General features: G+C 41.2%; 1 long non-coding RNA gene across 1 annotated transcript; it reads right to left on the reverse strand.

The window, feature by feature from the left end:
• Positions 1-7,195: 7,195 nt before the first annotated feature.
• On the reverse strand, positions 7,196-10,054 carry LOC133576565 (uncharacterized). The gene is made up of 4 exons (XR_012048620.1): positions 9,955-10,054; positions 9,716-9,821; positions 9,306-9,411; positions 7,196-8,253 (listed from the first exon to the last, which is right to left on the reverse strand). It is a non-coding gene; the product is annotated as an uncharacterized lncRNA (long non-coding RNA).
• Between the last annotated feature and the right edge of the window lie 666 nt (positions 10,055-10,720).

Below are 10,720 nucleotides of genomic sequence, written 5' to 3' on the forward strand. Positions count from 1 at the left end.
GGTGACGTTTCACTTCGTTCCACCAATCAGATGCAGTCACTGGTGACGTTGGACCAATCAAACAGAGCCAGGTGGTCACATGACCTGACTTAAACAAGTTGAAAAACTTATTGGGGTGTTACCATTTAGTGGTCAATTGTACGGAATGTGTACTGTACTGTGCAATCTAATAATAAAAGTTCCAATCAATCAATCAAAAGTGTGAAGGAAAAAAGATAATTTTTTATTTTAACCGTACATCCCGTCAAAAGCCTAAAGACTGACCGCACATGAGGACGTTCCTGTCTTCACAATAAAAGTGCCGCTCCATCGCGCCTGCGCTTTCAAAACAAGAGTCTCCGAAAGCCAGCGCAAACAAGCTAGCAAGCTACGGAGTTTGACGCCAATATATTTCTTGTAAAGTGTATAAAAACGAATATGGAAGCTGGACAAACAAGATGCCAAAAACCCACCACTTTCATGTGGTATTAGACAGAAAGGAGGAACTTTTCTTCTCCTCCATTTGAAAACGTGGACGTTATCATCACAACTGTCTGATTACAATCAACGCAAGTCATCAGAATCAGGTAATACACCAACTTATATTCTTGTCTTCATGAAAGAAAGGAATCTATATGTTAAACATGCATGTATATTCATTAAAACCCCTTTAACATGTAAACAAAAACAGCTAAATAAATACATATAAATTATATACTGTATATATCAATGTATATGTATGTATGTATGTATGTATATATATATATATATATATATATATATATATATATATATATATATATATATATATATATATATATATATATATATATATATATATATATATATGAGTGTGTATGTTACTCATCAGTTACTCAGTACTTGAGTAGTTTTTTCACAACATACTTTTTACTTTTACTCAAGTAAATATTTGGGTGACTACTCCTTACTTTTACTTGAGTAATAAATCTCTAAAGTAACAGTACTCTTACTTGAGTACAATTTATGGCTACTCTACCCACCTCTGTATATATATATATATATATATATATATATATATATATATATATATATATATATATATATATATATATATATATATAAATAAAAGAAATACTTGAATTTCAGTGTTCATTTATTTACACATATACACACACATAACACTCATCTACTCATTGTTGAGTTAAGGGTTGAGTTGTCCATCCTTGTTCTATTCTGTCACTATCTTTCTAACCATGCTGAACACCCTCTCTGATGATGCATTGCTGTGTGGCACGCACAAAAGTGCTTTCATCAAATGCACTAGATGGCAGTATTGTCCTGTTTAAGAGTGTCACAACATTGCTGTTTACGGCAGACGGACTGCTTTACTGTAGACGTTCTTTATATTGTGGGAAAGCGGACTCAGGTCCGCATGGAGCTGGAGGGGGCGTGGCCTCCAGCTCCGCCTGAATTTCGGGAGATTTTCGGGAGAAAATTTGTCCCGGGAGGTTTTCGGGAGAGGCGCTGAATTTCGGGAGTCTCCCGGAAAATCCGGGAGGGTTGGCAAGTATGATATTAGGGCTGCAACTAACGCATACTTGCCAAACTTGAGACCTCTGATTTCGGGAGGTGGGGGGTGGGGGCGTGGTTTGGGGCGGGGCGTGGTTAAGAGGGGAGGAGTATATTTACAGCTAGAATTCACCAAGTCAAGTATTTCATATATATATATATATATATATATATATATATATATATATATATATATATATATAAGAAATACTTGACTTTCAGTGAATTCTAGCTATAAATATTTATTTTATTATATACATATATATATATATATATATATATATATATATATATATATATATATATATATATATATATATATATATATATATATATATATATATATACATACATATATATACAGTGTATATATATGTATATTTATATATACTGTATATATATATATATATATATATATATATATATATATATATAATAATACCTGGGATTTATATAGCGCTTTTCTAAGTACCCAAAGTCGCTTTACATGGAGAACCCATCATTCATTCAAGCCTGGTGGTGGTAAGCTACTTTCATAGCCACAGCTGCCCTGGGGTAGACTGACGGAAGCGTGGCTGCAATTTGCGCCAACGGCCCCTCCGACCACCACCTATCATTCATCATTCAATTCACCGGTGTGAGTGGCACCGGGGGCAAAGGGTGAAGTGTCCCGCCCAAGGACACAACGGCAGCGATTTTTGGATGGTAAGACGCGGGGAGCGAACCTGCAACCCTCAGGTTTCTGGCACGGTTGCTCTACCCACTATGCCATGCCGCCCCAAATAAAAGAAATACTTGAATTTCAGTGTTCATTTATTTAAACATATACACACACTACACACACATAACACTCATCTACTCATTGTTGAGTTAAGGGTTGAATTGTCCATCCTTGTTCTATTCTCTGTCACTATTTTCTAACCATGCTGAACACCCTCTCTGATGATGCATTGCTGTGTGGCACGCACAAAAGTGCTTTCATCAAATGCACTAGATGGCAGTATTGTCCTGTTTAAGAGTGTCACAACATTGCTGTTTACGGCAGACAAACTGCTTTAAGTAGACAAAACGTGACTGCTGTTGTTGTGTGTTGTTACCGCGCTGGGAGGACGTTAATGAAACTGCCTAACAATAAACCCACATAAGAAACCAAGAAATCGCCCTGATCATTCTACAGTTATAACGTGATTGGGCAGGCACGCTGTTTATATTGTGGGAAAGCGAACTCAGGTCCGCATGGAGCTGGAGGGGGCGTGGCCTCCAGCTCCGCCTGAATTTCGGGAGATTTTCGGGAGTCTCCCAGAAAATCCGGGAGGGTTGGCAAGTATAAACTAACGATTAATTTGATAATCGATTAATCTGTCGATTATTACTTCGATTAATAATCGGATAAAAGAGACAAACTACATTTCTATCCTTTCTAGTATTTTATTGGGGAAAAAACAGCATACTGGCGCCATGTTCTTTCAACTTGCCAAATAAAACAAGGAAAATGTTATAAAAATGCACACTTTTGACACCCCTGCTATAGATAATAAAAAATTAAATCTGATAAATGCATCGATTAAAAGCAGAGCCATGCGTGTTTAAAATAACTCTCTCACTCTCTCAGTCTCTCCCCCTCCTTCACGAATGCTGCTGCACACACAATTTGTTGTGTTTTTAACTTTCTTAACCTTGAACGTACATTGAAAATACACGCAACCCTAACTCAAAATGCCGGTGTTGTGCCGGAAAACGCACCCCTGCCATAATATGCACCCCCTGACGCGGGAGCGCGCTTACGTCACTCGATTGCATCACTCGTCTCGAAAAGTATATCTAACTCGGCTGTTGGCTGAAATAGCCTCTTTTAAATCGCCTCTTTCGGCATAAAAAAGTACATAAAGTGAAATAATCCAAGTTTTCTTTAATTGTGCTTTACTTGTGGATGAATTAAAAATTGTGAGCATTTAATGATTTCGCCGTCATTCAAGTGGCTGAAATCGCCTCTTTCGGCATAAAAAAGTACATAAAGTGAAATAATCCAAGTTTACTTTAATTGTGCTTTACTTGTGGATGAATTAAAAATTGTGAGCATTTAATGATTTCGCCGTCATTAGATCAGATAAGGCGAAAACAACCAATTCATATTGGAATATTTGCTGTCCCGAAAATGTAGTATTGTCTACCAAATGACAGCTATACTGTAAAGAATGTGTACACCAAAGTAAACCTCTATATGTACTTTTTTAGAGACATCAAGAAGAACGAATGTTTGCTGCTTCATTCGACGTGTTGTCGACGTGATCCAATACTCGTATTTTAAAAATATGACATTTAACTTTAAGGAGCTTATGGGTGGATGGATGAATAAATAAATGAATGCATCTGATGTCTACCTTTGATTTGGTTTTAAGAAGTTTCAAATTGAACATTCACAAATAACGTTACCAAAAGTACCCGAAGTACCAGAGGCGGAGTTATGGGGAGGGGGGGCATTTCCCACCTGCCATAAAATGCACCCCCCATCTATCTCTGGTTAGGAAGGTCCTAGAGACATGAAACTCACCCTGGTTACTCATCATAGCCCCCCAGGTATACACTGAAAACCATGTGATGATCGGACTACCAGAAGTGGAGTTATGGGGGGGGTGGGGTGCAAAATGCACCCCCCATCTATCTCTGGCTAGGAAGGTCCTAGAGACATGAAACTCACCCTGGTTACTCATCATAGCCCCCCAGGTATACACTGAAAACCATGTGAAAATTGGACTACCAGAACTGGAGTTATGGGGGGGGGGTGCATTTCCCACCTGCCATAAAATGCACCCCCCACCTATCTCTGGCTAGGAAGGTCCTAGAGACATGGAACTCACTCTGGTTACTCATCGTAGCCCCCCGGGTATACACTGAAAACCATGTGATGATCGGACTACCAGAAGTGGAGTTATGGGGGGGTGCATTTCCCACCTGCCACAGAATGCACCCCCCATCTATCTCTGGCTAGGAAGGTCCTAGGGACATGAAACTCACCCTGGTTACTCATCATAGCCCCCCCGGTATACACTGAAAACCATGTGAAAATTGGACTACCAGAACTGGAGTTATGGGGGGGGTGCATTTCCCACCTGCCATAAAATGCACCCCCCATCTATCTCTGGCTAGGAAGGTCCTAGAGACATGGAACTCACTCTGGTTACTCATCGTAGCCCCCCAGGTATACACTGAAAACCATGTGAAAATTGGACTACCAGAAGTGGAGTTATGGGGGGGGTGCATTTCCCACCTGCCACAGAATGCACCCCCCATCTATCTCTGGCTAGGAAGGTCCTAGAGACATGAAACTCACCCTGGTTACTCATCATAGCCCCCCGGGTATACACTGAAAACCATGTGAAAATTGGACTACCAGAAGTGGAGTTATGGGGGGGGTGCATTTCCCACCTGCCATAAAATGCACCCCCCATCTATCTCTGGCTAGGAAGGTCCTAGAGACATGGAACTCACTCTGGTTACTCAACGTAGCCCCCCGGGTATACACTGAAAACCATGTGAAAATTGGACTACTAGAAGTGGAGTTATGGGGGGGTGCATTTCCCACCTGCCACAGAATGCACCCCCCATCTATCTCTGGCTAGAAAGGTCCTAGAGACATGAAACTCACACTGGTTACTAATCATAGCCCCCCAGGTATACACTGAAAACCATGTGAAAATTGGACTACCAGAACTGGAGTTATGGGGGGGGTGCATTTCCCACCTGCCATAAAATGCACCCCCCATCTATCTCTGGCTAGGAAGGTCCTAGAGACATGGAACTCACTCTGGTTACTCATCGTAGCCCCCCGGGTATACACTGAAAACCATGTGATGATCGGACTACCAGAAGTGGAGTTATGGGGGGGTGCATTTCCCACCTGCCACAGAATGCACCCCCCATCTATCTCTGGCTAGGAAGGTCCTAGGGACATGAAACTCACCCTGGTTACTCATCATAGCCCCCCCGGTATACACTGAAAACCATGTGAAAATTGGACTACCAGAACTGGAGTTATGGGGGGGGGTGCATTTCCCACCTGCCATAAAATGCACCCCCCATCTATCTCTGGCTAGGAAGGTCCTAGAGACATGGAACTCACTCTGGTTACTCATCGTAGCCCCCCGGGTATACACTGAAAACCATGTGAAAATTGGACTACCAGAAGTGGAGTTATGGGGGGGTGCATTTCCCACCTGCCACAGAATGCACCCCCCATCTATCTCTGGCTAGAAAGGTCCTAGAGACATGAAACTCACCCTGGTTACTCATCGTAGCCCCCCGGGTATACACTGAAAACCATGTGATGATCGGACTACCAGAAGTGGAGTTATGGGGGGGTGCATTTCCCACCTGCCACAGAATGCACCCCCCATCTATCTCTGGCTAGGAAGGTCCTAGAGACATGAAACTCACCCTGGTTACTCATCGTAGCCCCCCGGGTATACACTGAAAACCATGTGAAAATTGGACTACCAGAACTGGAGTTATGGGGGGGGTGCATTTCCCACCTGCCATAAAATGCACCCCCCATCTATCTCTGGCTAGGAAGGTCCTAGAGACATGGAACTCACTCTGGTTACTCATCGTAGCCCCCCGGGTATACACTGAAAACCATGTGATGATCGGACTACCAGAAGTGGAGTTATGGGGGGGTGCATTTCCCACCTGCCACAGAATGCACCCCCCATCTATCTCTGGCTAGGAAGGTCCTAGGGACATGAAACTCACCCTGGTTACTCATCATAGCCCCCCCGGTATACACTGAAAACCATGTGAAAATTGGACTACCAGAACTGGAGTTATGGGGGGGGGTGCATTTCCCACCTGCCATAAAATGCACCCCCCATCTATCTCTGGCTAGGAAGGTCCTAGAGACATGGAACTCACTCTGGTTACTCATCGTAGCCCCCCGGGTATACACTGAAAACCATGTGAAAATTGGACTACCAGAAGTGGAGTTATGGGGGGGTGCATTTCCCACCTGCCACAGAATGCACCCCCCATCTATCTCTGGCTAGAAAGGTCCTAGAGACATGAAACTCACCCTGGTTACTCATCGTAGCCCCCCGGGTATACACTGAAAACCATGTGATGATCGGACTACCAGAAGTGGAGTTATGGGGGGGTGCATTTCCCACCTGCCACAGAATGCACCCCCCATCTATCTCTGGCTAGGAAGGTCCTAGAGACATGAAACTCACCCTGGTTACTCATCGTAGCCCCCCGGGTATACACTGAAAACCATGTAAAAATTGGACTACCAGAAGTGGAGTTATGGGGGGGTGCATTTCCCACCTGCCACAGAATGCACCCCCCATCTATCTCTGGCTAGGAAGGTCCTAGAGACATGAAACTCACCCTGGTTACTCATCATAGCCCCCCGGGTATACACTGAAAACCATGTGAAAATTGGACTACCAGAAGTGGAGTTATGGGGGGGGTGCATTTCCCACCTGCCATAAAATGCACCCCCCATCTATCTCTGGCTAGGAAGGTCCTAGAGACATGAAACTCACCCTGGTTACTCATCATAGCCCCCCCCGGTGTACACTGAAAACCATGTGAAAATTGGACCTCCAGAGGTGGAGTTATTTGCATTTTCAGGCAGGACGTTCAGACCAGCTGCCTGAGAATGCACCCCCTATGTTTTTCTTGGTATGTACAGTGTCCCCAGCTCTTGGTACATGGGACTTCTCTAACAAAGTTTACCTCACAATAGAGATAAAGTCCCTGTCACACCAAACATCATAAATACATCGGTATTACGATAATATAATCTGAAACCAGTCTTGTAATTAAATAGGTTTTTTCAGGTCAGAGGAGAAGAAATATAATTTCTTATCAAACAAGGTATAATGCAAGTTATTTTAATACAAACAAATAACAAAATCCACCAATAGTTAAATAATTTATATATACAATATTCAAAGTCAAACGTCAAATAAAGTGAACACAAAAACAAGAACACTTTTTGGTAATAAAATGTAACTCCTCATAAAAAACTATACATCTATAAACAGAAATATTATTATATATTGGGCAGAAGGGGATAACATAAATATAGTTTAATACTTCCAACACTCCCCTCATCATGAACACGCAGGGCACAGGTAATCCCCATCCACATCTGGCCTCAGGACACACTCATGGTGAAACCACCTATCACAGATGTCACAGCAGATCTAAGGTGGGGGAGGAGGATGTAGGTGAGGAGGCAGATAAGTTGGGCCATTAAATGTATATAAATTCCGAATTTAAATAATTCATCATTATCACTGTTACAGCTCCATATCGAGACTTCACAGCCACATAATCCACTTGCTCATACTACACATGAAATGGACTGAGACCTTTTTCCAGCTTCTGTATGAAATGAGGGAGTAGGTCATGGAAGAGTTAAGTAAACTGTTCTGTATTTGTTGGTTTCACTAACATTTGTAGGGCTTATTACAATTTTTTATTTTTTTACCTCTTTATCATTCAACCTATTTGTACACAAACACATTAAAACAGAAGGTACACTGTTTGAACTCATACGCATTATGCATTGTCACCAAAATACATTTTCCATTTTACTACAATAATGATGTTATCTACTCCCTGCTATTTCACAGCCTGACTGTATTGCACAGTGAAAACGTACCCATTGAGGGTTATCGCTCTCCTCCATCCCACAGCTGTGACAGACCTTGCTGAGATCATCTGTTCCGAAAAAAGAGTATGCATCAATATTCAGTCTCGAATTTCTTCAAATATCTTGCTGAAATTAAAATAAACTCCAGTAATATGTAATTGTATTAAGCTGTCCTGATTATTTGATTTAATCTGTGCCATCAATATTTTTTATGGTTTAAAAATGTTAGTGGCAAACCTCATTTGAAATACGTCATCATTTACCGAGAAAAAAATCTGTTTTTAAATGTGTTAAAGTAAAGCAATATGTTAAGCAGTCAACCAATTTTCAAATTCTTAAAATCAAGACTGTCTTGTACTACCTGGAGCAGGGGTCCCCAAACTACGGTCCACGGGCCGGATCCGGCCCCCCAGCATCCAAAATCCGGCCCACAGGAAGTCAGAAGTTAAACAAAAAGTTTTAATTTTTTATTTTTTATTTTTTAATTTTATTTTTTTTAAATCTTTCTTTTCTAATCCATTTTCTACCGCTTGTTACTCTTGGTGTCTCCTAGCTGCTCAGGCAAATCATATTGTCTAAAAATGAATTTTCCCATAGATAACGTGACAATGTTAAATGTTGATGAACATCAATGTTAATTGATGTTAAATGACTAAACTGATTATAAAGACAATGTATATATGAATATATACATACATATATATATATATATATATATATATATATATATATATATATATATATATATATATATACAGCCTGGCCCCCGGCCAAAATTTTTTAACCCAATGCGGCCCCCGAGTCAAAAAGTTTGGGGAACCCTGACATAGAGGGTTAAAAGAAAGTGAGACAGTAGGACCCAGAGGACCCCTTCCACACATGCACTATTAATGTTACTTAAATAATTCCAGAATATCCAGCATTTATAAATTGGTACAACATAGTGTCTTGTACCAAGGTTATGGGCAATTTCAGTTTAGAACTAAGCATTTGGATACAGTGCTGTACATTCCTCTATAATGATTTACCCATTCCCCTGTCATTCCAACTGAAGGGCATGGGATTTAAAACAGCTCAAACATGAAGTAATTAATATTGATCTGCTAAAAATAAAATTCACCTGTTTCTTGAAGGAGAATAGTGGCAATATCCAGTCTGAAATTGTTCACAGCCGAAAGGTGCGTCTCAATGTTAATTGGCTGCCCTTTCAATATTTTCTCTGCAAACTAAAAAAAAACTTAGGTTAGCGTATAAGCATCTTATGATAAATACATAAACTAGCAAGATGATAAGATCCATGTTTTTACTTTGAGCAACATATGATTATACGCAAGTGTGGAGGTGCGACAGGCCTAAGGCCCAGCGGCAAGACCACCTTGCTGTAATTAAAATTGTTAACATCAAAATTTTGGGATATTTAATGGTACATATCACAAACATGTAAGAAACCAGGTCATGGATTTCTCTTATGAAAAAAGGTAATGACCTTGAGGTTGTCCACATTGTTTCAGTAGTTTACAGTACACTTACTTTTAAGGCCAGGACACCACATGATGTGCCATCTTGCTGGCGTGCATGGGCCAGAGTGCTGCATGTCCACCTTGTCACATTGCAGTCTTTCTTTCGCATAAAGGCCCTTAATGATAGAAATATTACTTGTAAAAAACTATTGCACCATTGTCATTTAGCAGCTCTTAGAGCTGCTTTTTGTCTGACGTTATAGTGCAAGTACTATGTATCAGACATCATCCTTTAATGGAAAAACATACCTTGTTGACTCCAGGCATCTCTGAATGTTCCTTTTAGATTCCCCCAATGGATCCAAAAAAAGGCATCTCCTCTCATGTGGGTAGATGACCTTTGTATTTTTAACATGGAAACAAGATAAGTGAGGCACAAACCTACTATTAGACAGATTCATCTGTAAGATTGAAATGGTACATGAAAATATTTTAGACTTCAGAAATGGCATTTGAAAGGGAGTTTCACCCTTGAAAGTATAGAGGGCCTTCAAAACCACTGATACAGATCTTATAAAAGCAAGATTTGCACAGTACTTCTCATCTCACCGTCAACAGTGAGTTTCATGTCTCTAGGACCTTCCTAGCCAGAGATAGATGGGGGGTGCATTTTATGGCAGGTGGGAAATGCACCCCCCCCATAACTCCAGTTCTGGTAGTCCAATTTTCACATGGTTTTCAGTGTATACCCGGGGGGCTACGTTGAGTAACCAGAGTGAGTTTCATGTCTCTAGGACCTTCCTAGCCAGAGATAGATGGGGGGTGCATTTTATGGCAGGTGGGAAATGCACCCCCCCCATAACTCCACTTCTGGTAGTCCAATTTTCACATGGTTTTCAGTGTATACCTGGAGGGCTATGATGAGTAACCAGGGTGAGTTTCATGTCTCTAGGACCTTCCTAGCCAGAGATAGATGGGGGGTGCATTCTGTGGCAGGTGGGAAATGCACCCCCCCATAACTCCACTTCTGGTAGTCCAATTTTCACATGGTTTTCAGTGTATACCTGGGGGGCTA

This window comes from Nerophis lumbriciformis, linkage group LG30 (genome assembly GCF_033978685.3).
Source record: "Nerophis lumbriciformis linkage group LG30, RoL_Nlum_v2.1, whole genome shotgun sequence".
NCBI lineage: Eukaryota > Metazoa > Chordata > Actinopteri > Syngnathiformes > Syngnathidae > Nerophis > Nerophis lumbriciformis.